The sequence below is a fragment of the Salminus brasiliensis genome, chromosome 3 (assembly GCF_030463535.1).
Source record: "Salminus brasiliensis chromosome 3, fSalBra1.hap2, whole genome shotgun sequence".
Taxonomy (NCBI): domain Eukaryota; kingdom Metazoa; phylum Chordata; class Actinopteri; order Characiformes; family Bryconidae; genus Salminus; species Salminus brasiliensis.
The window spans coordinates 13,675,934-13,701,638 of record NC_132880.1 but is presented as its reverse complement, the minus strand read 5'-3'; the positions used below and the strand labels follow the sequence as shown (position 1 = coordinate 13,701,638).

At 38.6% G+C, this 25,705-nt stretch overlaps 23 non-coding genes across 23 annotated transcripts; all 23 read left to right on the top strand.

The window, feature by feature from the left end:
• Positions 1-854: 854 nt before the first annotated feature.
• trnac-gca (transfer RNA cysteine (anticodon GCA)) lies at positions 855-926 on the top strand. The gene has a single exon. It is a non-coding gene; the product is annotated as a tRNA-Cys (tRNA).
• A 378-nt stretch (positions 927-1,304) lies between these two features.
• Positions 1,305-1,376, top strand: trnac-gca (transfer RNA cysteine (anticodon GCA)). Its single transcript has one exon. It is a non-coding gene; the product is annotated as a tRNA-Cys (tRNA).
• Positions 1,377-2,864: 1,488 nt separating this feature from the next.
• trnac-gca (transfer RNA cysteine (anticodon GCA)) lies at positions 2,865-2,936 on the top strand. Its single transcript has one exon. It is a non-coding gene; the product is annotated as a tRNA-Cys (tRNA).
• Positions 2,937-4,424: 1,488 nt separating this feature from the next.
• trnac-gca (transfer RNA cysteine (anticodon GCA)) lies at positions 4,425-4,496 on the top strand. The gene has a single exon. It is a non-coding gene; the product is annotated as a tRNA-Cys (tRNA).
• A 1,938-nt stretch (positions 4,497-6,434) lies between these two features.
• On the top strand, positions 6,435-6,506 carry trnac-gca (transfer RNA cysteine (anticodon GCA)). Its single transcript has one exon. It is a non-coding gene; the product is annotated as a tRNA-Cys (tRNA).
• A 1,158-nt stretch (positions 6,507-7,664) lies between these two features.
• trnac-gca (transfer RNA cysteine (anticodon GCA)) lies at positions 7,665-7,736 on the top strand. The gene has a single exon. It is a non-coding gene; the product is annotated as a tRNA-Cys (tRNA).
• A 378-nt stretch (positions 7,737-8,114) lies between these two features.
• On the top strand, positions 8,115-8,186 carry trnac-gca (transfer RNA cysteine (anticodon GCA)). Its single transcript has one exon. It is a non-coding gene; the product is annotated as a tRNA-Cys (tRNA).
• A 378-nt stretch (positions 8,187-8,564) lies between these two features.
• On the top strand, positions 8,565-8,636 carry trnac-gca (transfer RNA cysteine (anticodon GCA)). Its single transcript has one exon. It is a non-coding gene; the product is annotated as a tRNA-Cys (tRNA).
• Positions 8,637-9,344: 708 nt separating this feature from the next.
• trnac-gca (transfer RNA cysteine (anticodon GCA)) lies at positions 9,345-9,416 on the top strand. The gene has a single exon. It is a non-coding gene; the product is annotated as a tRNA-Cys (tRNA).
• A 708-nt stretch (positions 9,417-10,124) lies between these two features.
• On the top strand, positions 10,125-10,196 carry trnac-gca (transfer RNA cysteine (anticodon GCA)). The gene has a single exon. It is a non-coding gene; the product is annotated as a tRNA-Cys (tRNA).
• A 2,268-nt stretch (positions 10,197-12,464) lies between these two features.
• On the top strand, positions 12,465-12,536 carry trnac-gca (transfer RNA cysteine (anticodon GCA)). Its single transcript has one exon. It is a non-coding gene; the product is annotated as a tRNA-Cys (tRNA).
• A 1,158-nt stretch (positions 12,537-13,694) lies between these two features.
• trnac-gca (transfer RNA cysteine (anticodon GCA)) lies at positions 13,695-13,766 on the top strand. Its single transcript has one exon. It is a non-coding gene; the product is annotated as a tRNA-Cys (tRNA).
• Positions 13,767-15,373: 1,607 nt separating this feature from the next.
• trnac-gca (transfer RNA cysteine (anticodon GCA)) lies at positions 15,374-15,445 on the top strand. The gene has a single exon. It is a non-coding gene; the product is annotated as a tRNA-Cys (tRNA).
• Positions 15,446-15,823: 378 nt separating this feature from the next.
• On the top strand, positions 15,824-15,895 carry trnac-gca (transfer RNA cysteine (anticodon GCA)). Its single transcript has one exon. It is a non-coding gene; the product is annotated as a tRNA-Cys (tRNA).
• Positions 15,896-16,603: 708 nt separating this feature from the next.
• On the top strand, positions 16,604-16,675 carry trnac-gca (transfer RNA cysteine (anticodon GCA)). The gene has a single exon. It is a non-coding gene; the product is annotated as a tRNA-Cys (tRNA).
• A 380-nt stretch (positions 16,676-17,055) lies between these two features.
• On the top strand, positions 17,056-17,127 carry trnac-gca (transfer RNA cysteine (anticodon GCA)). Its single transcript has one exon. It is a non-coding gene; the product is annotated as a tRNA-Cys (tRNA).
• A 379-nt stretch (positions 17,128-17,506) lies between these two features.
• trnac-gca (transfer RNA cysteine (anticodon GCA)) lies at positions 17,507-17,578 on the top strand. Its single transcript has one exon. It is a non-coding gene; the product is annotated as a tRNA-Cys (tRNA).
• A 1,157-nt stretch (positions 17,579-18,735) lies between these two features.
• trnac-gca (transfer RNA cysteine (anticodon GCA)) lies at positions 18,736-18,807 on the top strand. The gene has a single exon. It is a non-coding gene; the product is annotated as a tRNA-Cys (tRNA).
• Positions 18,808-19,185: 378 nt separating this feature from the next.
• trnac-gca (transfer RNA cysteine (anticodon GCA)) lies at positions 19,186-19,257 on the top strand. Its single transcript has one exon. It is a non-coding gene; the product is annotated as a tRNA-Cys (tRNA).
• Positions 19,258-22,304: 3,047 nt separating this feature from the next.
• Positions 22,305-22,376, top strand: trnac-gca (transfer RNA cysteine (anticodon GCA)). The gene has a single exon. It is a non-coding gene; the product is annotated as a tRNA-Cys (tRNA).
• A 1,940-nt stretch (positions 22,377-24,316) lies between these two features.
• Positions 24,317-24,388, top strand: trnac-gca (transfer RNA cysteine (anticodon GCA)). Its single transcript has one exon. It is a non-coding gene; the product is annotated as a tRNA-Cys (tRNA).
• A 708-nt stretch (positions 24,389-25,096) lies between these two features.
• Positions 25,097-25,168, top strand: trnac-gca (transfer RNA cysteine (anticodon GCA)). The gene has a single exon. It is a non-coding gene; the product is annotated as a tRNA-Cys (tRNA).
• A 378-nt stretch (positions 25,169-25,546) lies between these two features.
• Positions 25,547-25,618, top strand: trnac-gca (transfer RNA cysteine (anticodon GCA)). The gene has a single exon. It is a non-coding gene; the product is annotated as a tRNA-Cys (tRNA).
• The last annotated feature ends 87 nt before the right edge of the window (positions 25,619-25,705 follow it).

Sequence of the window (25,705 nt, the reverse complement as noted above, 5' to 3'; positions counted from 1 at the left end):
TTTTTACTGTTATAGAGGTTTGACTCACTGATGAATTGCCCAGTGAAATACATATTTAAAGTAAGGTTTGAACTTTCCAATCAACTACATGAAGCTTAAGGCCAATGAAGGCCAAGTTTGAAACTTTGAAATTTGAACAGCCAATGGCAAACTTTCAAGTCAAATACACCAAGCATGTTGTTGTGTGGGTGGCAGGTTTCTTTAATTTGCTGGGGTGGTAAAGCTGAGTGGTAGAGCATTTTACTGCTAAAGAAAAAGTCTCCCTTTCAATTTTGTGTGTTCCCTGAGAAATATATATATTGATAGTTTTGATACTTTCAGAATTGAAGTCACCATCACAAATTGTAAAGCCAACTAGATGTTTCCGAGTGTTGTATGGGTTTCCTGCAAAGCTGCGCAACTGTGGGGGTCTAGCTCAGTGGTAGAGCATTTGACTGCAGATCAAGAGGTCCCCAGTTCAAATCTGGGTGCCCCCTGTGGGGTATAAAAATGGATACTTTTGCTTTCAGATTGGAAGAGACATTACAATTTTTTAAGTCAAATGCATGACACATATTGTTGTCAAGTTTGAAACTTTGAAATTTGAACAGCCAATGGCAAACTTTCAAGTCAAATACACCAAGCATGTTGTTGTGTGGGTGGCAGGTTTCTTTAATTTGCTGGGGTGGTAAAGCTGAGTGGTAGAGCATTTTACTGCTAAAGAAAAAGTCTCCCTTTCAATTATGTGTGTTCCCTGAGAAATATATATATTGATAGTTTTGATACTTTCAGAATTGAATTCACCATCACAAATTGTAAAGCCAACTAGATGTTTCCGAGTGTTGTTTGGGTTTCCTGCAAAGCTGTGCAACTGTAGGGGTATAGCTCAGTGGTAGAGCATTTGACTGCAGATCAAGAGGTCCCCAGTTCAAATCTGGGTGCCCCCTGTGTGGTATAAAAATGGATACTTTTGCTTTCAGATTGGAAGAGACAATACAATTTTTTAAGTCAAATGCATGACACATATTGTTGTCAAGTTTGAAACGTTGAAATTTGAACAGACAATGGCAAACTTTCAAGTCAAATACACCAAGCATGTTGTTGTGTGGGTGGCAGGTTTCTTTAATTTGCTGGGGTGGTAAAGCTGAGTGGTAGAGCATTTTACTGCTAAAGAAAAAGTCTCCATTTCAATTATGTGTGTTCCCTGAGAAATATATATATTGATAGTTTTGATACTTTCAGAATTGAATTCACCATCACAAATTGTAAAGCCAACTAGATGTTTCCGAGTGTTGTTTGGGTTTCCTGCAAAGCTGTGCAACTGTGGGGGTGTAGCTCAGTGGTAGAGCATTTGACTGCAGATCAAGAGGTCCCCAGTTCAAATCTGGGTGCCCCCTGTGTGGTATAAAAATGGATACTTTTGCTTTCAGATTGGAAGAGACATTACAATTTTTTAAGTCAAATGCATGACACATATTGTTGTCTGAGCTTTCTGACATTTTTTACAGGCTGGTTGGAACAGCTCAGTGATAAAGTCTTTATCTGCAGATCAAGAGGTCCCCAATTCAAATGTGAGTTCCCCCTGAACAAAACATTTAAGGCCAGGTTTAAGAGTTTCAGATTTCTACACAATGTCATAAAATCTCAAGGCAAGTACATGAAGCCTACATATTTTGTTGAGGTGTGTGGTCAGTCTGCCTCTTTTTACTGTTATAGAGGTTTAACTCACTGATGAATTGCCCAGTGAAATACATATTTAAAGTAAGGTTTGAACTTTCCAATCAACTACATGAAGCCTAAGGCCAATGAAGGCCAAGTTTGAAACTTTGAAATTTGAACAGCCAATGGCAAACTTTCAAGTCAAATACACCAAGCATGTTGTTGTGTGGGTGGCAGGTTTCTTTAATTTGCTGGGGTGGTAAAGCTGAGTGGTAGAGCATTTTACTGCTAAAGAAAAAGTCTCCCTTTCAATTATGTGTGTTCCCTGAGAAATATATATATTGATAGTTTTGATACTTTCAGAATTGAATTCACCATCACAAATTGTAAAGCCAACTAGATGTTTCCGAGTGTTGTTTGGGTTTCCTGCAAAGCTGTGCAACTGTAGGGGTATAGGTCAGTGGTAGAGCATTTGACTGCAGATCAAGAGGTCCCTAGTTCAAATCTGGGTGCTCCCTGTGTGGTATAAAAATGGATACTTTTGCTTTCAGATTGGAAGAGACATTACAATTTTTTAAGTCAAATGCATGACACATATTGTTGTCTGAGCTTTCTGACATTTTTTACAGGCTGGTTAGAACAGCTCAGTGATAAAGTCTTTATCTGCAGATCAAGAGGTCCCCAATTCAAATATGAGTTCCCCCTGAACAAAACATTTAAGGCCAGGTTTAAGAGTTTCAGATTTCTACACAATGTCATAAAATCTCAAGGCAAGTACATGAAGCCTACATATTTTGTTGAGGTGTGTGGTCAGTCTGCCTCTTTTTACTGTTATAGAGGTTTAACTCACTGATGAATTGCCCAGTGAAATACATATTTAAAGTAAGGTTTGAACTTTCCAATCAACTACATGAAGCCTAAGGCCAATGAAGGCCAAGTTTGAAACTTTGAAATTTGAACAGCCAATGGCAAACTTTCAAGTCAAATACACCAAGCATGTTGTTGTGTGGGTGGCAGGTTTCTTTAATTTGCTGGGGTGGTAAAGCTGAGTGGTAGAGCATTTTACTGCTAAAGAAAAAGTCTCCCTTTCAATTATTTGTGTTCCCTGAGAAATATATATATTGATAGTTTTGATACTTTCAGAATTGAATTCACCATCACAAATTGTAAAGCCAACTAGATGTTTCCGAGTGTTGTTTGGGTTTCCTGCAAAGCTGTGCAACTGTGGGGGTATAGCTCAGTGGTAGAGCATTTGACTGCAGATCAAGAGGTCCCCAGTTCAAATCTGGCTGCCCCCTGTGTGGTATAAAAATGGATACTTTTGCTTTCAGATTGGAAGAGACATTACAATTTTTTAAGTCAAATGCATGACACATATTGTTGTCTGAGCTTTCTGACATTTTTTACAGGCTGGTTGGAACAGCTCAGTGATAAAGTCTTTATCTGCAGATCAAGAGGTCCCCAATTCAAATATGAGTTCCCCCTGAACAAAACATTTAAGGCCAGGTTTAAGAGTTTCAGATTTCTACACAATGTCATAAAATCTCAAGGCAAGTACATGAAGCCTACATATTTTTTTGAGGTGTGTGGTCAGTCTGCCTCTTTTTACTGTTATAGAGGTTTAACTCACTGATGAATTGCCCAGTGAAATACATATTTAAAGTAAGGTTTGAACTTTCCAATCAACTACATGAAGCCTAAGGCCAATGAAGGCCAAGTTTGAAACTTTGAAATTTGAACAGCCAATGGCAAACTTTCAAGTCAAATACACCAAGCATGTTGTTGTGTGGGTGGCAGGTTTCTTTAATTTGCTGGGGTGGTAAAGCTGAGTGGTAGAGCATTTTACTGCTAAAGAAAAAGTCTCCCTTTCAATTATGTGTGTTCCCTGAGAAATATATATATTGATAGTTTTGATACTTTCAGAATTGAATTCACCATCACAAATTGTAAAGCCAACTAGATGTTTCCGAGTGTTGTTTGGGTTTCCTGCAAAGCTGTGCAACTGTAGGGGTATAGGTCAGTGGTAGAGCATTTGACTGCAGATCAAGAGGTCCCTAGTTCAAATCTGGGTGCTCCCTGTGTGGTATAAAAATGGATACTTTTGCTTTCAGATTGGAAGAGACATTACAATTTTTTAAGTCAAATGCATGACACATATTGTTGTCTGAGCTTTCTGACATTTTTTACAGGCTGGTTAGAACAGCTCAGTGATAAAGTCTTTATCTGCAGATCAAGAGGTCCCCAATTCAAATATGAGTTCCCCCTGAACAAAACATTTAAGGCCAGGTTTAAGAGTTTCAGATTTCTACACAATGTCATAAAATCTCAAGGCAAGTACATGAAGCCTACATATTTTGTTGAGGTGTGTGGTCAGTCTGCCTCTTTTTACTGTTATAGAGGTTTAACTCACTGATGAATTGCCCAGTGAAATACATATTTAAAGTAAGGTTTGAACTTTCCAATCAACTACATGAAGCCTAAGGCCAATGAAGGCCAAGTTTGAAACTTTGAAATTTGAACAGCCAATGGCAAACTTTCAAGTCAAATACACCAAGCATGTTGTTGTGTGGGTGGCAGGTTTCTTTAATTTGCTGGGGTGGTAAAGCTGAGTGGTAGAGCATTTTACTGCTAAAGAAAAAGTCTCCCTTTCAATTATGTGTGTTCCCTGAGAAATATATATATTGATAGTTTTGATACTTTCAGAATTGAATTCACCATCACAAATTGTAAAGCCAACTAGATGTTTCCGAGTGTTGTTTGGGTTTCCTGCAAAGCTGTGCAACTGTGGGGGTATAGCTCAGTGGTAGAGCATTTGACTGCAGATCAAGAGGTCCCCAGTTCAAATCTGGGTGCCTCCTGTGGGGTATAAAAATGGATACTTTTGCTTTCAGATTGGAAGAGACATTACAATTTTTTAAGTCAAATGCATGACACATATTGTTGTCAAGTTTGAAACTTTGAAATTTGAACAGCCAATGGCAAACTTTCAAGTCAAATACACCAAGCATGTTGTTGTGTGGGTGGCAGGTTTCTTTAATTTGCTGGGGTGGTAAAGCTGAGTGGTAGAGCATTTTACTGCTAAAGAAAAAGTCTCCCTTTCAATGATGTGTGTTCCCTGAGAAATATATATATTGATAGTTTTGATACTTTCAGAATTGAATTCACCATCACAAATTGTAAAGCCAACTAGATGTTTCCGAGTGTTGTTTGGGTTTCCTGCAAAGCTGTGCAACTGTGGGGGTCTAGCTCAGTGGTAGAGCATTTGACTGCAGATCAAGAGGTCCCCTGTTCAAATCTGGGTGCCCCCTGTGTGGTATAAAAATGGATACTTTTGCTTTTAGATTGGAAGAGACATTACAATTTTTTAAGTCAAATGCATGACACATATTGTTGTCTGAGCTTTCTGACATTTTTTACAGGCTGGTTGGAACAGCTCAGTGATAAAGTCTTTATCTGCAGATCAAGAGGTCCCCAATTCAAATGTGAGTTCCCCCTGAACAAAACATTTAAGGCCAGGTTTAAGAGTTTCAGATTTCTACACAATGTCATAAAATCTCAAGGCAAGTACATGAAGCCTACAAATTTTGTTGAGGTGTGTGGTCAGTCTGCCTCTTTTTACTGTTATAGAGGTTTAACTCACTGATGAATTGCCCAGTGAAATACATATTTAAAGTAAGGTTTGAACTTTCCAATCAACTACATGAAGCTTAAGGCCAATGAAGGCCAAGTTTGAAACTTTGAAATTTGAACAGCCAATGGCAAACTTTCAAGTCAAATACACCAAGCATGTTGTTGTGTGGGTGGCAGGTTTCTTTAATTTGCTGGGGTGATAAAGCTGAGTGGTAGAGCATTTTACTGCTAAAGAAAAAGTCTCCCTTTCAATTATGTGTGTTCCCTGAGAAATATATATATTGATAGTTTTGATACTTTCAGAATTGAATTCACCATCACAAATTGTAAAGCCAACTAGATGTTTCCGAGTGTTGTTTGGGTTTCCTGCAAAGCTGTGCAACTGTGGGGGTCTAGCTCAGTGGTAGAGCATTTGACTGCAGATCAAGAGGTCCCCAGTTCAAATCTGGGTGCCCCCTGTGGGGTATAAAAATGGATACTTTTGCTTTCAGATTGGAAGAGACATTACAATTTTTTAAGTCAAATGCATGACACATATTGTTGTCTGAGCTTTCTGACATTTTTTACAGGCTGGTTGGAACAGCTCAGTGATAAAGTCTTTATCTGCAGATCAAGAGGTCCCCAATTCAAATGTGAGTTCCCTCTGAACAAAACATTTAAGGCCAGGTTTAAGAGTTTCAGATTTCTACACAATGTCATAAAATCTCAAGGCAAGTACATGAAGCCTACATATTTTGTTGAGGTGTGTGGTCAGTCTGCCTCTTTTTACTGTTATAGAGGTTTAACTCACTGATGAATTGCCCAGTGAAATACATATTTAAAGTAAGGTTTGAACTTTCCAATCAACTACATGAAGCTTAAGGCCAATGAAGGCCAAGTTTGAAACTTTGAAATTTGAACAGCCAATGGCAAACTTTCAAGTCAAATACACCAAGCATGTTGTTGTGTGGGTGGCAGGTTTCTTTAATTTGCTGGGGTGGTAAAGCTGAGTGGTAGAGCATTTTACTGCTAAAGAAAAAGTCTCCCTTTCAATTATGTGTGTTCCCTGAGAAATATATATATTGATAGTTTTGATACTTTCAGAATTGAATTCACCATCACAAATTGTAAAGCCAACTAGATGTTTCCGAGTGTTGTTTGGGTTTCCTGCAAAGCTGTGCAACTGTGGGGGTATAGCTCAGTGGTAGAGCATTTGACTGCAGATCAAGAGTTCCCCAGTTCAAATCTGGGTGCCCCCTGTGTGGTATAAAAATGGATACTTTTGCTTTCAGATTGGAAGAGACATTACAATTTTTTAAGTCAAATGCATGACACATATTGTTGTCAAGTTTGAAACTTTGAAATTTGAACAGCCAATGGCAAACTTTCAAGTCAAATACACCAAGCATGTTGTTGTGTGGGTGGCAGGTTTCTTTAATTTGCTGGGGTGGTAAAGCTGAGTGGTAGAGCATTTTACTGCTAAAGAAAAAGTCTCCCTTTCAATTATGTGTGTTCCCTGAGAAATATATATATTGATAGTTTTGATACTTTCAGAATTGAATTCACCATCACAAATTGTAAAGCCAACTAGATGTTTCCGAGTGTTGTATGGGTTTCCTGCAAAGCTGCGCAACTGTCGGGGTCTAGCTCAGTGGTAGAGCATTTGACTGCAGATCAAGAGGTCCCCAGTTCAAATCTGGGTGCCCCCTGTGGGGTATAAAAATGGATACTTTTGCTTTCAGATTGGAAGAGACATTACAATTTTTTAAGTCAAATGCATGACACATATTGTTGTCTGAGCTTTCTGACATTTTTTACAGGCTGGTTGGAACAGCTCAGTGATAAAGTCTTTATCTGCAGATCAAGAGGTCCCCAATTCAAATGTGAGTTCCCCCTGAACAAAACATTTAAGGCCAGGTTTAAGAGTTTCAGATTTCTACACAATGTCATAAAATCTCAAGGCAAGTACATGAAGCCTACATATTTTGTTGAGGTGTGTGGTCAGTCTGCCTCTTTTTACTGTTATAGAGGTTTAACTCACTGATGAATTGCCCAGTGAAATACATATTTAAAGTAAGTTTTGAACTTTCCAATCAACTACATGAAGCTTAAGGCCAATGAAGGCCAAGTTAGAAACTTTGAAATTTGAACAGCCAATGGCAAACTTTCAAGTCAAATACACCAAGCATGTTGTTGTGTGGGTGGCAGGTTTCTTTAATTTGCTGGGGTGGTAAAGCTGAGTGGTAGAGCATTTTACTGCTAAAGAAAAAGTCTCCCTTTCAATGATGTGTGTTCCCTGAGAAATATATATATTGATAGTTTTGATACTTTCAGAATTGAATTCACCATCACAAATTGTAAAGCCAACTAGATGTTTCCGAGTGTTGTTTGGGTTTCCTGCAAAGCTGTGCAACTGTGGGGGTATAGCTCAGTGGTAGAGCATTTGACTGCAGATCAAGAGGTCCCCAGTTCAAATCTGGGTGCCCCCTGTGTGGTATAAAAATGGATACTTTTGCTTTCAGATTGGAAGAGACATTACAATTTTTTAAGTCAAATGCATGACACATATTGTTGTCAAGTTTGAAACTTTGAAATTTGAACAGCCAATGGCAAACTTTCAAGTCAAATACACCAAGCATGTTGTTGTGTGGGTGGCAGGTTTCTTTAATTTGCTGGGGTGGTAAAGCTGAGTGGTAGAGCATTTTACTGCTAAAGAAAAAGTCTCCCTTTCAATTATGTGTGTTCCCTGAGAAATATATATATTGATAGTTTTGATACTTTCAGAATTGAATTCACCATCACAAATTGTAAAGCCAACTAGATGTTTCCGAGTGTTGTTTGGGTTTCCTGCAAAGCTGTGCAACTGTAGGGGTATAGCTCAGTGGTAGAGCATTTGACTGCAGATCAAGAGGTCCCCAGTTCAAATCTGGGTGCCCCCTGTGTGGTATAAAAATGGATACTTTTGCTTTCAGATTGGAAGAGACAATACAATTTTTTAAGTCAAATGCATGACACATATTGTTGTCAAGTTTGAAACGTTGAAATTTGAACAGACAATGGCAAACTTTCAAGTCAAATACACCAAGCATGTTGTTGTGTGGGTGGCAGGTTTCTTTAATTTGCTGGGGTGGTAAAGCTGAGTGGTAGAGCATTATACTGCTAAAGAAAAAGTCTCCATTTCAATTATGTGTGTTCCCTGAGAAATATATATATTGATAGTTTTGATACTTTCAGAATTGAATTCACCATCACAAATTGTAAAGCCAACTAGATGTTTCCGAGTGTTGTTTGGGTTTCCTGCAAAGCTGTGCAACTGTGGGGGTATAGCTCAGTGGTAGAGCATTTGACTGCAGATCAAGAGGTCCCCAGTTCAAATCTGGGTGCCCCCTGTGTGGTATAAAAATGGATACTTTTGCTTTCAGATTGGAAGAGACATTACAATTTTTTAAGTCAAATGCATGACACATATTGTTGTCTGAGCTTTCTGACATTTTTTACAGGCTGGTTGGAACAGCTCAGTGATAAAGTCTTTATCTGCAGATCAAGAGGTCCCCAATTCAAATGTGAGTTCCCCCTGAACAAAACATTTAAGGCCAGGTTTAAGAGTTTCAGATTTCTACACAATGTCATAAAATCTCAAGGCAAGTACATGAAGCCTACATATTTTGTTGAGGTGTGTGGTCAGTCTGCCTCTTTTTACTGTTATAGAGGTTTAACTCACTGATGAATTGCCCAGTGAAATACATATTTAAAGTAAGTTTTGAACTTTCCAATCAACTACATGAAGCCTAAGGCCAATGAAGGCCAAGTTTGAAACTTTGAAATTTGAACAGCCAATGGCAAACTTTCAAGTCAAATACACCAAGCATGTTGTTGTGTGGGTGGCAGGTTTCTTTAATTTGCTGGGGTGGTAAAGCTGAGTGGTAGAGCATTTTACTGCTAAAGAAAAAGTCTCCCTTTCAATTATGTGTGTTCCCTGAGAAATATATATATTGATAGTTTTGATACTTTCAGAATTGAATTCACCATCACAAATTGTAAAGCCAACTAGATGTTTCCGAGTGTTGTTTGGGTTTCCTGCAAAGCTGTGCAACTGTGGGGGTATAGCTCAGTGGTAGAGCATTTGACTGCAGATCAAGAGGTCCCCAGTTCAAATCTGGCTGCCCCCTGTGTGGTATAAAAATGGATACTTTTGCTTTCAGATTGGAAGAGACATTACAATTTTTTAAGTCAAATGCATGACACATATTGTTGTCTGAGCTTTCTGACATTTTTTACAGGCTGGTTGGAACAGCTCAGTGATAAAGTCTTTATCTGCAGATCAAGAGGTCCCCAATTCAAATATGAGTTCCCCCTGAACAAAACATTTAAGGCCAGGTTTAAGAGTTTCAGATTTCTACACAATGTCATACAATCTCAAGGCAAGTACATGAAGCCTACATATTTTGTTGAGGTGTGTGGTCAGTCTGCCTCTTTTTACTGTTATAGAGGTTTAACTCACTGATGAATTGCCCAGTGAAATACATATTTAAAGTAAGGTTTGAACTTTCCAATCAACTACATGAAGCCTAAGGCCAATGAAGGCCAAGTTTGAAACTTTGAAATTTGAACAGCCAATGGCAAACTTTCAAGTCAAATACACCAAGCATGTTGTTGTGTGGGTGGCAGGTTTCTTTAATTTGCTGGGGTGGTAAAGCTGAGTGGTAGAGCATTTTACTGCTAAAGAAAAAGTCTCCCTTTCAATGATGTGTGTTCCCTGAGAAATATATATATTGATAGTTTTGATACTTTCAGAATTGAATTCACCATCACAAATTGTAAAGCCAACTAGATGTTTCCGAGTGTTGTTTGGGTTTCCTGCAAAGCTGTGCAACTGTGGGGGTATAGCTCAGTGGTAGAGCATTTGACTGCAGATCAAGAGGTCCCCAGTTCAAATCTGGCTGCCCCCTGTGTGGTATAAAAATGGATACTTTTGCTTTCAGATTGGAAGAGACATTACAATTTTTTAAGTCAAATGCATGACACATATTGTTGTCTGAGCTTTCTGACATTTTTTACAGGCTGGTTGGAACAGCTCAGTGATAAAGTCTTTATCTGCAGATCAAGAGGTCCCCAATTCAAATATGAGTTCCCCCTGAACAAAACATTTAAGGCCAGGTTTAAGAGTTTCAGATTTCTACACAATGTCATAAAATCTCAAGGCAAGTACATGAAGCCTACATATTTTGTTGAGGTGTGTGGTCAGTCTGCCTCTTTTTACTGTTATAGAGGTTTAACTCACTGATGAATTGCCCAGTGAAATACATATTTAAAGTAAGGTTTGAACTTTCCAATCAACTACATGAAGCCTAAGGCCAATGAAGGCCAAGTTTGAAACTTTGAAATTTGAACAGCCAATGGCAAACTTTCAAGTCAAATACACCAAGCATGTTGTTGTGTGGGTGGCAGGTTTCTTTAATTTGCTGGGGTGGTAAAGCTGAGTGGTAGAGCATTTTACTGCTAAAGAAAAAGTCTCCCTTTCAATGATGTGTGTTCCCTGAGAAATATATATATTGATAGTTTTGATACTTTCAGAATTGAATTCACCATCACAAATTGTAAAGCCAACTAGATGTTTCCGAGTGTTGTTTGGGTTTCCTGCAAAGCTGTGCAACTGTAGGGGTATAGGTCAGTGGTAGAGCATTTGACTGCAGATCAAGAGGTCCCTAGTTCAAATCTGGGTGCCCCCTGTGTGGTATAAAAATGGATACTTTTGCTTTCAGATTGGAAGAGACATTACAATTTTTTAAGTCAAATGCATGACACATATTGTTGTCTGAGCTTTCTGACATTTTTTACAGGCTGGTTGGAACAGCTCAGTGATAAAGTCTTTATCTGCAGATCAAGAGGTCCCCAATTCAAATATGAGTTCCCCCTGAACAAAACATTTAAGGCCAGGTTTAAGAGTTTCAGATTTCTACACAATGTCATAAAATCTCAAGGCAAGTACATGAAGCCTACATATTTTGTTGAGGTGTGTGGTCAGTCTGCCTCTTTTTACTGTTATAGAGGTTTAACTCACTGATGAATTGCCCAGTGAAATACATATTTAAAGTAAGGTTTGAACTTTCCAATCAACTACATGAAGCCTAAGGCCAATGAAGGCCAAGTTTGAAACTTTGAAATTTGAACAGCCAATGGCAAACTTTCAAGTCAAATACACCAAGCATGTTGTTGTGTGGGTGGCAGGTTTCTTTAATTTGCTGGGGTGGTAAAGCTGAGTGGTAGAGCATTTTACTGCTAAAGAAAAAGTCTCCCTTTCAATTATGTGTGTTCCCTGAGAAATATATATATTGATAGTTTTGATACTTTCAGAATTGAATTCACCATCACAAATTGTAAAGCCAACTAGATGTTTCCGAGTGTTGTTTGGGTTTCCTGCAAAGCTGTGCAACTGTAGGGGTATAGGTCAGTGGTAGAGCATTTGACTGCAGATCAAGAGGTCCCTAGTTCAAATCTGGGTGCTCCCTGTGTGGTATAAAAATGGATACTTTTGCTTTCAGATTGGAAGAGACATTACAATTTTTTAAGTCAAATGCATGACACATATTGTTGTCTGAGCTTTCTGACATTTTTTACAGGCTGGTTAGAACAGCTCAGTGATAAAGTCTTTATCTGCAGATCAAGAGGTCCCCAATTCAAATATGAGTTCCCCCTGAACAAAACATTTAAGGCTAGGTTTAAGAGTTTCAGATTTCTACACAATGTCATAAAATCTCAAGGCAAGTACATGAAGCCTACATATTTTGTTGAGGTGTGTGGTCAGTCTGCCTCTTTTTACTGTTATAGAGGTTTGACTCACTGATGAATTGCCCAGTGAAATACATATTTAAAGTAAGGTTTGAACTTTCCAATCAACTACATGAAGCTTAAGGCCAATGAAGGCCAAGTTTGAAACTTTGAAATTTGAACAGCCAATGGCAAACTTTCAAGTCAAATACACCAAGCATGTTGTTGTGTGGGTGGCAGGTTTCTTTAATTTGCTGGGGTGGTAAAGCTGAGTGGTAGAGCATTTTACTGCTAAAGAAAAAGTCTCCCTTTCAATTATGTGTGTTCCCTGAGAAATATATATATTGATAGTTTTGATACTTTCAGAATTGAATTCACCATCACAAATTGTAAAGCCAACTAGATGTTTCCGAGTGTTGTTTGGGTTTCCTGCAAAGCTGTGCAACTGTGGGGGTATAGCTCAGTGGTAGAGCATTTGATTGCAGATCAAGAGGTCCCCAGTTCAAATCTGGGTGCCCCCTGTGTGGTATAAAAATGGATACTTTTGCTTTCAGATTGGAAGAGACATTACAATTTTTTAAGTCAAATGCATGACACATATTGTTGTCAAGTTTGAAACTTTGAAATTTGAACAGCCAATGGCAAACTTTCAAGTCAAATACACCAAGCATGTTGTTGTGTGGGTGGCAGGTTTCTTTAATTTGCTGGGGTGGTAAAGCTGAGTGGTAGAGCATTTTACTGCTAAAGAAAAAGTCTCCCTTTCAATGATGTGTGTTCCCTGAGAAATATATATATTGATAGTTTTGATACTTTCAGAATTGAATTCACCATCACAAATTGTAAAGCCAACTAGATGTTTCCGAGTGTTGTTTGGGTTTCCTGCAAAGCTGTGCAACTGTGGGGGTCTAGCTCAGTGGTAGAGCATTTGACTGCAGATCAAGAGGTCCCCTGTTCAAATCTGGGTGCCCCCTGTGTGGTATAAAAATGGATACTTTTGCTTTTAGATTGGAAGAGACATTACAATTTTTTAAGTCAAATGCATGACACATATTGTTGTCTGAGCTTTCTGACATTTTTTACAGGCTGGTTGGAACAGCTCAGTGATAAAGTCTTTATCTGCAGATCAAGAGGTCCCCAATTCAAATGTGAGTTCCCCCTGAACAAAACATTTAAGGCCAGGTTTAAGAGTTTCAGATTTCTACACAATGTCATAAAATCTCAAGGCAAGTACATGAAGCCTACATATTTTGTTGAGGTGTGTGGTCAGTCTGCCTCTTTTTACTGTTATAGAGGTTTAACTCACTGATGAATTGCCCAGTGAAATACATATTTAAAGTAAGGTTTGAACTTTCCAATCAACTACATGAAGCTTAAGGCCAATGAAGGCCAAGTTTGAAACTTTGAAATTTGAACAGCCAATGGCAAACTTTCAAGTCAAATACACCAAGCATGTTGTTGTGTGGGTGGCAGGTTTCTTTAATTTGCTGGGGTGGTAAAGCTGAGTGGTAGAGCATTTTACTGCTAAAGAAAAAGTCTCCCTTTCAATGATGTGTGTTCCCTGAGAAATATATATATTGATAGTTTTGATACTTTCAGAATTGAATTCACCATCACAAATTGTAAAGCCAACTAGATGTTTCCGAGTGTTGTTTGGGTTTCCTGCAAAGCTGTGCAACTGTGGGGGTATAGCTCAGTGGTAGAGCATTTGACTGCAGATCAAGAGGTCCCCAGTTCAAATCTGGGTGCCCCCTGTGGGGTATAAAAATGGATACTTTTGCTTTCAGATTGGAAGAGACATTACAATTTTTTAAGTCAAATGCATGACACATATTGTTGTCAAGTTTGAAACTTTGAAATTTGAACAGCCAATGGCAAACTTTCAAGTCAAATACACAAAGCATGTTGTTGTGTGGGTGGCAGGTTTCTTTAATTTGCTGGGGTGGTAAAGCTGAGTGGTAGAGCATTTTACTGCTAAAGAAAAAGTCTCCCTTTCAATTATGTGTGTTCCCTGAGAAATATATATATTGATAGTTTTGATACTTTCAGAATTGAATTCACCATCACAAATTGTAAAGCCAACTAGATGTTTCCGAGTGTTGTTTGGGTTTCCTGCAAAGCTGTGCAACTGTTGGGGTATAGCTCAGTGGTAGAGCATTTGACTGCAGATCAAGAGGTCCCCAGTTCAAATCTGGGTGCCTCCTGTGTGGTAAAAAATGGATACTTTTGCTTTCAGATTGGAAGAGACATTACAATTTTTTAAGTCAAATGCATGACACATATTGTTGTCAAGTTTGAAACTTTGAAATTTGAACAGCCAATGGCAAACTTTCAAGTCAAATACACCAAGCATGTTGTTGTGTGGGTGGCATGTTTCTTTAATTTGCTGGTGTGGTAAAGCTGAGTGGTAGAGCATTTTACTGCTAAAGAAAAAGTCTCCCTTTCAATTATGTGTGTTCCCTGAGAAATATATATATTGATAGTTTTGATACTTTCAGAATTGAATTCACCGTCACAAATTGTAAAGCCAACTAGATGTTTCCGAGTGTTGTTCGGGTTACCTGCAAAGCTGTGCAACTGTGGGGGTCTAGCCCAGTGGTAGAGCATTTGACTGCAGATCAAGAGGTCCCCAGTTCAAATCTGGGTGCCCCCTTTGGGGTATAAAAATGGATACTTTTGCTTTCAGATTGGAAGAGACATTACAATTTTTTAAGTCAAATGCATGACACATATTGTTGTCTGAGCTTTCTGACATTTTTTACAGGCTGGTTGGAACAGCTCAGTGATAAAGTCTTTATCTGCAGATCAAGAGGTCCCCAATTCAAATGTGAGTTCCCTCTGAACAAAACATTTAAGGCCAGGTTTAAGAGTTTCAGATTTCTACACAATGTCATAAAATCTCAAGGCAAGTACATGAAGCCTACATATTTTGTTGAGGTGTGTGGTCAGTCTGCCTCTTTTTACTGTTATAGAGGTTTAACTCACTGATGAATTGCCCAGTGAAATACATATTTAAAGTAAGGTTTGAACTTTCCAATCAACTACATGAAGCTTAAGGCCAATGAAGGCCAAGTTTGAAACTTTGAAATTTGAACAGCCAATGGCAAACTTTCAAGTCAAATACACCAAGCATGTTGTTGTGTGGGTGGCAGGTTTCTTTAATTTGCTGGGGTGGTAAAGCTGAGTGGTAGAGCATTTTACTGCTAAAGAAAAAGTCTCCCTTTCAATTATGTGTGTTCCCTGAGAAATATATATATTGATAGTTTTGATACTTTCAGAATTGAATTCACCATCACAAATTGTAAAGCCAACTAGATGTTTCCGAGTGTTGTTTGGGTTTCCTGCAAAGCTGTGCAACTGTGGGGGTATAGCTCAGTGGTAGAGCATTTGACTGCAGATCAAGAGGTCCCCAGTTCAAATCTGGGTGCCCCCTGTGGGGTATAACAATGGATACTTTTGCTTTCAGATTGGAAGAGACATTACAATTTTTTAAGTCAAATGCATGACACATATTGTTGTCAAGTTTGAAACATTGAAATTTGAACAGCCAATGGCAAACTTTCAAGTCAAATACACAAAGCATGTTGTTGTGTGGGTGGCAGGTTTCTTTAATTTGCTGGGGTGGTAAAGCTGAGTGGTAGAGCATTTTACTGCTAAAGAAAAAGTCTCCCTTTCAAGTATGTGTGTTCCCTGAGAAATATATATATTGATAGTTTTGATACTTTCAGAATTGAATTCACCATCACAAATTGTAAAGCCAACTAGATGTTTCCGAGTGTTGTTTGGGTTTCCTGCAAAGCTGTGCAACTGTGGGGGTATAGCTCAGTGGTAGAGCATTTGACTGCAGATCAAGAGGTCCCCAGTTCAAATCTGGGTGCCCCCTGTGGGGTATAAAAATGGATACTTTTGCTTTCAGATTGGAAGAGACATTACAATTTTTTAAGTCAAATGCATGACACATATTGTTGTCTGAGCTTTCTGACATTTTTTACAGGCTGGTTGGAACAGCTCAGTGATAAAGTCTTTATCTGCAGATCAAGAGGTCCCCAATTCAAATGTGAGTTCCCTCTGAACAAAACATTTAAGGCCAGGTTTAAGAGTTTCAGATTTCTACACAATGTCATAAAATCTCAAGGCAAGTACATGAAGCCTACATATTTTGTTGAGGTGTGTGGTCAGTCTGCCTCTTTTTACTGTTATAGAGGTTTAACTCACTGATGAATTGCCCAGTGAAATACATATTTAAAGTAAGGTTTGAACTTTCCAATCAACTACATGAAGCTTAAGGCCAATGAAGGCCAAGTTTGAAACTTTGAAATTTGAACAGCCAATGGCAAACTTTCAAGTCAAATACACCAAGCATGTTGTTGTGTGGGTGGCAGGTTTCTTTAATTTGCTGGGGTGGTAAAGCTGAGTGGTAGAGCATTTTACTGCTAAAGAAAAAGTCTCCCTTTCAATTATGTGTGTTCCCTGAGAAATATATATATTGATAGTTTTGATACTTTCAGAATTGAATTCACCATCACAAATTGTAAAGCCAACTAGATGTTTCCGAGTGTTGTTTGGGTTTCCTGCAAAGCTGTGCAACTGTGGGGGTATAGCTCAGTGGTAGAGCATTTGACTGCAGATCAAGAGGTCCCCAGTTCAAATCTGGGTGCCCCCTGTGGGGTATAACAATGGATACTTTTGCTTTCAGATTGGAAGAGACATTACAATTTTTTAAGTCAAATGCATGACACATATTGTTGTCAAGTTTGAAACTTTGAAATTTGAACAGCCAATGGCAAACTTTCAAGTCAAATACACCAAGCATGTTGTTGTGTGGGTGGCAGGTTTCTTTAATTTGCTGGGGTGGTAAAGCTGAGTGGTAGAGCATTTTACTGCTAAAGAAAAAGTCTCCCTTTCAATTATGTGTGTTCCCTGAGAAATATATATATATTGATAGTTTTGATACTTTCAGAATTGAATTCACCATCACAAATTGTAAAGCCAACTAGATGTTTCCGAGTGTTGTTTGGGTTTCCTGCAAAGCTGTGCAACTGTGGGGGTATAGCTCAGTGGTAGAGCATTTGACTGCAGATCAAGAGGTCCCCAGTTCAAATCTGGGTGCCCCCTGTGTGGTAAAAAATGGATACTTTTGCTTTCAGATTGGAAGAGACATTATAATTTTTTAAGTCAAATGCATGACACATATTGTTGTCAAGTTTGAAACTTTGAAATTTGAACAGCCAATGGCAAACTTTCAAGTCAAATACACCAAGCATGTTGTTGTGTGGGTGGCAGGTTTCTTTAATTTGCTGGGGTGGTAAAGCTGAGTGGTAGAGCATTTTACTGCTAAAGAAAAAGTCTCCCTTTCAATTATGTGTGTTCCCTGAGAAATATATATATATTGATAGTTTTGATACTTTCAGAATTGAATTCACCATCACAAATTGTAAAGCCAACTAGATGTTTCCGAGTGTTGTTTGGGTTTCCTGCAAAGCTGTGCAACTGTGGGGGTATAGCTCAGTGGTAGAGCATTTGACTGCAGATCAAGAGGTCCCCAGTTCAAATCTGGGTGCCCCCTGTGTGGTAAAAAATGGATACTTTTGCTTTCAGATTGGAAGAGACATTACAATTTTTTAAGTCAAATGCATGACACATATTGTTGTCAAGTTTGAAACTTTGAAATTTGAACAGCCAATGGCAAACTTTCAAGTCAAATACACCAAGCATGTTGTTGTGTGGGTGGCAGGTTTCTTTAATTTGCTGGGGTGGTAAAGCTGAGTGGTAGAGCATTTTACTGCTAAAGAAAAAGTCTCCCTTTCAATTATGTGTGTTCCCTGAGAAATATATATATTGATAGTTTTGATACTTTCAGAATTGAATTCACCATCACAAATTGTAAAGCCAACTAGATGTTTCCGAGTGTTGTATGGGTTTCCTGCAAAGCTGCGCAACTGTCGGGGTCTAGCTCAGTGGTAGAGCATTTGACTGCAGATCAAGAGGTCCCCAGTTCAAATCTGGGTGCCCCCTGTGGGGTATAAAAATGGATACTTTTGCTTTCAAATTGGAAGAGACATTACAATTTTTTAAGTCAAATGCATGACACATATTGTTGTCTGAGCTTTCTGACATTTTTTACAGGCTGGTTGGAACAGCTCAGTGATAAAGTCTTTATCTGCAGATCAAGAGGTCCCCAATTCAAATGTGAGTTCCCCCTGAACAAAACATTTAAGGCCAGGTTTAAGAGTTTCAGATTTCTACACAATGTCATAAAATCTCAAGGCAAGTACATGAAGCCTACATATTTTGTTGAGGTGTGTGGTCAGTCTGCCTCTTTTTACTGTTATAGAGGTTTAACTCACTGATGAATTGCCCAGTGAAATACATATTTAAAGTAAGTTTTGAACTTTCCAATCAACTACATGAAGCTTAAGGCCAATGAAGGTCAAGTTAGAAACTTTGAAATTTGAACAGCCAATGGCAAACTTTCAAGTCCAATACACCAAGCATGTTGTTGTGTGGGTGGCAGGTTTCTTTAATTTGCTGGGGTGGTAAAGCTGAGTGGTAGAGCATTTTACTGCTAAAGAAAAAGTCTCCCTTTCAATTATGTGTGTTCCCTGAGAAATATATATATTGATAGTTTTGATACTTTCAGAATTGAATTCACCATCACAAATTGTAAAGCCAACTAGATGTTTCCGAGTGTTGTTTGGGTTTCCTGCAAAGCTGTGCAACTGTGGGGGTATAGCTCAGTGGTAGAGCATTTGACTGCAGATCAAGAGGTCCCCAGTTCAAATCTGGGTGCCCCCTGTGTGGTATAAAAATGGATACTTTTGCTTTCAGATTGGAAGAGACATTACAATTTTTTAAGTCAAATGCATGACACATATTGTTGTCAAGTTTGAAACTTTGAAATTTGAACAGCCAATGGCAAACTTTCAAGTCAAATACACCAAGCATGTTGTTGTGTGGGTGGCAGGTTTCTTTAATTTGCTGGGGTGGTAAAGCTGAGTGGTAGAGCATTTTACTGCTAAAGAAAAAGTCTCCCTTTCAATTATGTGTGTTCCCTGAGAAATATATATATTGATAGTTTTGATACTTTCAGAATTGAATTCACCATCACAAATTGTAAAGCCAACTAGATGTTTCCGAGTGTTGTTTGGGTTTCCTGCAAAGCTGTGCAACTGTGGGGGTATAGCTCAGTGGTAGAGCATTTGACTGCAGATCAAGAGGTCCCCAGTTCAAATCTGGGTGCCCCCTGTGTGTATAAAAATGGATACATTTGCTTTCAGATTGGAAGAGACATTACAATTTTTTAAGTCAAATGCATGACACATATTGTTGTCTGAGCTTTCTGACATTTTTTACAAGCTGGTTGGAACAGCTCAGTGATAAAGTCTTTATCTGCAGATCAAGAGGTCCCCAATTCAAATGTGAGTTCCCCCTGAACAAAACATTTAAGGCCAGGTTTAAGAGTTTCAGATTTCTACACAATGTCATAAAATCTCAAGGCAAGTACATGAAGCCTACATATTTTGTTGAGGTGTGTGGTCAGTCTGCCTCTTTTTACTGTTATAGAGGTTTGACTCACTGATGAATTGCCCAGTGAAATACATATTTAAAGTAAGGTTTGAACTTTCCAATCAACTACATGAAGCTTAAGGCCAATGAAGGCCAAGTTTGAAACTTTGAAATTTGAACAGACAATGGCAAACTTTCAAGTCAAATACACCAAGCATGTTGTTGTGTGGGTGGCAGGTTTCTTTAATTTGCTGGGGTGGTAAAGCTGAGTGGTAGAGCATTTTACTGCTAAAGAAAAAGTCTCCCTTTCAATTATGTGTGTTCCCTGAGAAATATATATATTGATAGTTTTGATACTTTCAGAATTGAAGTCACCATCACAAATTGTAAAGCCAACTAGATGTTTCCGAGTGTTGTATGGGTTTCCTGCAAAGCTGCGCAACTGTCGGGGTCTAGCTCAGTGGTAGAGCATTTGACTGCAGATCAAGAGGTCCCCAGTTCAAATCTGGGTGTCCCCTGTGGGGTATAAAAATGGATACTTTTGCTTTAAGATTGGAAGAGACATTACAATTTTTTAAGTCAAATGCATGACACATATTGTTGTCTGAGCTTTCTGACATTTTTTACAGGCTGGTTGGAACAGCTCAGTGATAAAGTCTTTATCTGCAGATCAAGAGGTCCCCAATTCAAATGTGAGTTCCCCCTGAACAAAACATTTAAGGCCAGGTTTAAGAGTTTCAGATTTCTACACAATGTCATAAAATCTCAAGGCAAGTACATGAAGCCTACATATTTTGTTGAGGTGTGTGGTCAGTCTGCCTCTTTTTACTGTTATAGAGGTTTAACTCACTGATGAATTGCCCAGTGAAATACATATTTAAAGTAAGGTTTGAACTTTCCAATCAACTACATGAAGCTTAAGGCCAATGAAGGCCAAGTTTGAAACTTTGAAATTTGAACAGCCAATGGCAAACTTTCAAGTCAAATACACCAAGCATGTTGTTGTGTGGGTGGCAGGTTTCTTTAATTTGCTGGGGTGGTAAAGCTGAGTGGTAGAGCATTTTACTGCTAAAGAAAAAGTCTCCCTTTCAATTATGTGTGTTCCCTGAGAAATATATATATTGATAGTTTTGATACTTTCAGAATTGAATTCACCATCACAAATTGTAAAGCCAACTAGATGTTTCCGAGTATTGTTCGGGTTACCTGCAAATCTGTGCAACTGTGGGGGTCTAGCTCAGTGGTAGAGCATTTGACTGCAGATCAAGAGGTCCCCAGTTCAAATCTGGGTGCCCCCTGTGGGGTATAAAAATGGATACTTTTGCTTTCAGATTGGAAGAGACATTACAATTTTTTAAGTCAAATGCATGACACATATTGTTGTCTGAGCTTTCAGATATTTTTTACAGGCTGGTTGGAACAGCTCAGTGATAAAGTCTTTATCTGCAGATCAAGAGGTCCCCAATTCAAATATGAGTTCCCCCTGAACAAAACATTTAAGGCCAGGTTTAAGAGTTTCAGATTTCTACACAATGTCATAAAATCTCAAGGCAAGTACATGAAGCCTACATATTTTGTTGAGGTGTGTTGTCAGTCTGCCTCTTTTTACTGTTATAGAGGTTTAACTCACTGATGAATTGCCCAGTGAAATACATATTTAAAGTAAGGTTTGAACTTTCCAATCAACTACATCAAGCTTAAGGCCAATGAAGGCCAAGTTTGAAACTTTGAAATTTGAACAGCCAATGGCAAAGTTTCAAGTCAAATACACCAAGCATGTTGTTGTGTGGGTGGCAGGTTTCTTTAATTTGCTGGGGTGGTAAAGCTGAGTGCTAGAGCATTTTACTGCTAAAGAAAAAGTCTCCCTTTCAATTATGTGTGTTCCCTGAGAAATATATATATTGATAGTTTTGATACTTTCAGAATTGAATTCACCATCACAAATTGTAAAGCCAACTAGATGTTTCCGAGTGTTGTTTGGGTTTCCTGCAAAGCTGTGCAGCTGTGGGGGTATAGCACAGTGGTAGAGCATTAGACTGCAGACCAAGAGGTCCCCAGTTCAAATCTGGGTGCCCCCTGTGGGGTATAAAAATGGATACTTTTGCTTTCAGATTGGAAGAGACATTACAATTTTTTAAGTCAAATGCATGACACATATTGTTGTCTGAGCTTTCTGACATTTTTTACAGGCTGGTTGGAACAGCTCAGTGATAAAGTCTTTATCTGCAGATCAAGAGGTCCCCAATTCAAATGTGAGTTCCCCCTGAACAAAACATTTAAGGCCAGGTTTAAGAGTTTCAGATTTCTACACAATGTCATAAAATCTCAACGCAAGTACATGAAGCCTACATATTTTGTTGAGGTGTGTGGTCAGTCTGCCTCTTTTTACTGTTATAGAGGTTTAACTCACTGATGAATTGCCCAGTGAAATACATATTTAAAGTAAGTTTTGAACTTTCCAATCAACTACATGAAGCTTAAGGCCAATGAAGGCCAAGTTAGAAACTTTGAAATTTGAACAGCCAATGGCAAACTTTCAAGTCAAATACACCAAGCATGTTGTTGTGTGGGTGGCAGGTTTCTTTAATTTGCTGGGGTGGTAAAGCTGAGTGGTAGAGCATTTTACTGCTAAAGAAAAAGTCTCCCTTTCAATTATGTGTGTTCCCTGAGAAATATATATATTGATAGTTTTGATACTTTCAGAATTGAATTCACCATCACAAATTGTAAAGCCAACTAGATGTTTCCGAGTGTTGTTTGGGTTTCCTGCAAATCTGTGCAACTGTGGGGGTATAGCTCAGTGGTAGAGCATTTGACTGCAGATCAAGAGGTCCCCAGTTCAAATCTGGGTGCCCCCTGTGTGGTATAAAAATGGATACTTTTGCTTTCAGATTGGAAGAGACATTACAATTTTTTAAGTCAAATGCATGACACATATTGTTGTCTGAGCTTTCTGACATTTTTTACAGGCTGGTTAGAACAGCTCAGTGATAAAGTCTTTATCTGCAGATCAAGAGGTCCCCAATTCAAATATGAGTTCCCCCTGAACAAAACATTTAAGGCCAGGTTTAAGAGTTTCAGATTTCTACACAATGTCATAAAATCTCAACGCAAGTACATGAAGCCTACATATTTTGTTGAGGTGTGTGGTCAGTCTGCCTCTTTTTACTGTTATAGAGGTTTAACTCACTGATGAATTGCCCAGTGAAATACATATTTAAAGTAAGGTTTGAACTTTCCAATCAACTACATGAAGCCTAAGGCCAATGAAGGCCAAGTTTGAAACTTTGAAATTTGAACAGCCAATGGCAAACTTTCAAGTCAAATACACCAAGCATGTTGTTGTGTGGGTGGCAGGTTTCTTTAATTTGCTGGGGTGGTAAAGCTGAGTGGTAGAGCATTTTACTGCTAAAGAAAAAGTCTCCCTTTCAATTATGTGTGTTCCCTGAGAAATATATATATATTGATAGTTTTGATACTTTCAGAATTGAATTCACCATCACAAATTGTAAAGCCAACTAGATGTTTCCGAGTGTTGTTTGGGTTTCCTGCAAAGCTGTGCAACTGTAGGGGTATAGCTCAGTGGTAGAGCATTTGATTGCAGATCAAGAGGTCCCCAGTTCAAATCTGGGTGCCCCCTGTGTGGTATAAAAATGGATACTTTTGCTTTCAGATTGGAAGAGACATTACAATTTTTTAAGTCAAATGCATGACACATATTGTTGTCAAGTTTGAAACTTTGAAATTTGAACAGCCAATGGCAAACTTTCAAGTCAAATACACCAAGCATGTTGTTGTGTGGGTGGCAGGTTTCTTTAATTTGCTGGGGTGGTAAAGCTGAGTGGTAGAGCATTTTACTGCTAAAGAAAAAGTCTCCCTTTCAATGATGTGTGTTCCCTGAGAAATATATATATTGATAGTTTTGATACTTTCAGAATTGAATTCACCATCACAAATTGTAAAGCCAACTAGATGTTTCCGAGTGTTGTTTGGGTTTCCTGCAAAGCTGTGCAACTGTGGGGGTCTAGCTCAGTGGTAGAGCATTTGACTGCAGATCAAGAGGTCCCCTGTTCAAATCTGGGTGCCCCCTGTGTGGTATAAAAATGGATACTTTTGCTTTTAGATTGGAAGAGACATTACAATTTTTTAAGTCAAATGCATGACACATATTGTTGTCTGAGCTTTCTGACATTTTTTACAGGCTGGTTGGAACAGCTCAGTGATAAAGTCTTTATCTGCAGATCAAGAGGTCCCCAATTCAAATGTGAGTTCCCCCTGAACAAAACATTTAAGGCCAGGTTTAAGAGTTTCAGATTTCTACACAATGTCATAAAATCTCAAGGCAAGTACATGAAGCCTACATATTTTGTTGAGGTGTGTGGTCAGTCTGCCTCTTTTTACTGTTATAGAGGTTTAACTCACTGATGAATTGCCCAGTGAAATACATATTTAAAGTAAGGTTTGAACTTTCCAATCAACTACATGAAGCTTAAGGCCAATGAAGGCCAAGTTTGAAACTTTGAAATTTGAACAGCCAATGGCAAACTTTCAAGTCAAATACACCAAGCATGTTGTTGTGTGGGTGGCAGGTTTCTTTAATTTGCTGGGGTGGTAAAGCTGAGTGGTAGAGCATTTTACTGCTAAAGAAAAAGTCTCCCTTTCAATTATGTGTGTTCCCTGAGAAATATATATATTGATAGTTTTGATACTTTCAGAATTGAATTCACCATCACAAATTGTAAAGCCAACTAGATGTTTCCGAGTGTTGTTTGGGTTTCCTGCAAAGCTGTGCAACTGTGGGGGTATAGCTCAGTGGTAGAGCATTTGACTGCAGATCAAGAGGTCCCCAGTTCAAATCTGGGTGCCCCCTGTGGGGTATAAAAATGGATACTTTTGCTTTCAGATTGGAAGAGACATTACAATTTTTTAAGTCAAATGCATGACACATATTGTTGTCTGAGCTTTCTGACATTTTTTACAGGCTGGTTGGAACAGCTCAGTGATAAAGTCTTTATCTGCAGATCAAGAGGTCCCCAATTCAAATGTGAGTTCCCTCTGAACAAAACATTTAAGGCCAGGTTTAAGAGTTTCAGATTTCTACACAATGTCATAAAATCTCAAGGCAAGTACATGAAGCCTACATATTTTGTTGAGGTGTGTGGTCAGTCTGCCTCTTTTTACTGTTATAGAGGTTTAACTCACTGATGAATTGCCCAGTGAAATACATATTTAAAGTAAGGTTTGAACTTTCCAATCAACTACATGAAGCTTAAGGCCAATGAAGGCCAAGTTTGAAACTTTGAAATTTGAACAGCCAATGGCAAACTTTCAAGTCAAATACACCAAGCATGTTGTTGTGTGGGTGGCAGGTTTCTTTAATTTGCTGGGGTGGTAAAGCTGAGTGGTAGAGCATTTTACTGCTAAAGAAAAAGTCTCCCTTTCAATTATGTGTGTTCCCTGAGAAATATATATATTGATAGTTTTGATACTTTCAGAATTGAATTCACCATCACAAATTGTAAAGCCAACTAGATGTTTCCGAGTGTTGTTTGGGTTTCCTGCAAAGCTGTGCAACTGTGGGGGTATAGCTCAGTGGTAGAGCATTTGACTGCAGATCAAGAGGTCCCCAGTTCAAATCTGGGTGCCCCCTGTGGGGTATAACAATGGATACTTTTGCTTTCAGATTGGAAGAGACATTACAATTTTTTAAGTCAAATGCATGACACATATTGTTGTCAAGTTTGAAACATTGAAATTTGAACAGCCAATGGCAAACTTTCAAGTCAAATACACAAAGCATGTTGTTGTGTGGGTGGCAGGTTTCTTTAATTTGCTGGGGTGGTAAAGCTGAGTGGTAGAGCATTTTACTGCTAAAGAAAAAGTCTCCCTTTCAAGTATGTGTGTTCCCTGAGAAATATATATATTGATAGTTTTGATACTTTCAGAATTGAATTCACCATCACAAATTGTAAAGCCAACTAGATGTTTCCGAGTGTTGTTTGGGTTTCCTGCAAAGCTGTGCAACTGTGGGGGTATAGCTCAGTGGTAGAGCATTTGACTGCAGATCAAGAGGTCCCCAGTTCAAATCTGGGTGCCCCCTGTGGGGTATAAAAATGGATACTTTTGCTTTCAGATTGGAAGAGACATTACAATTTTTTAAGTCAAATGCATGACACATATTGTTGTC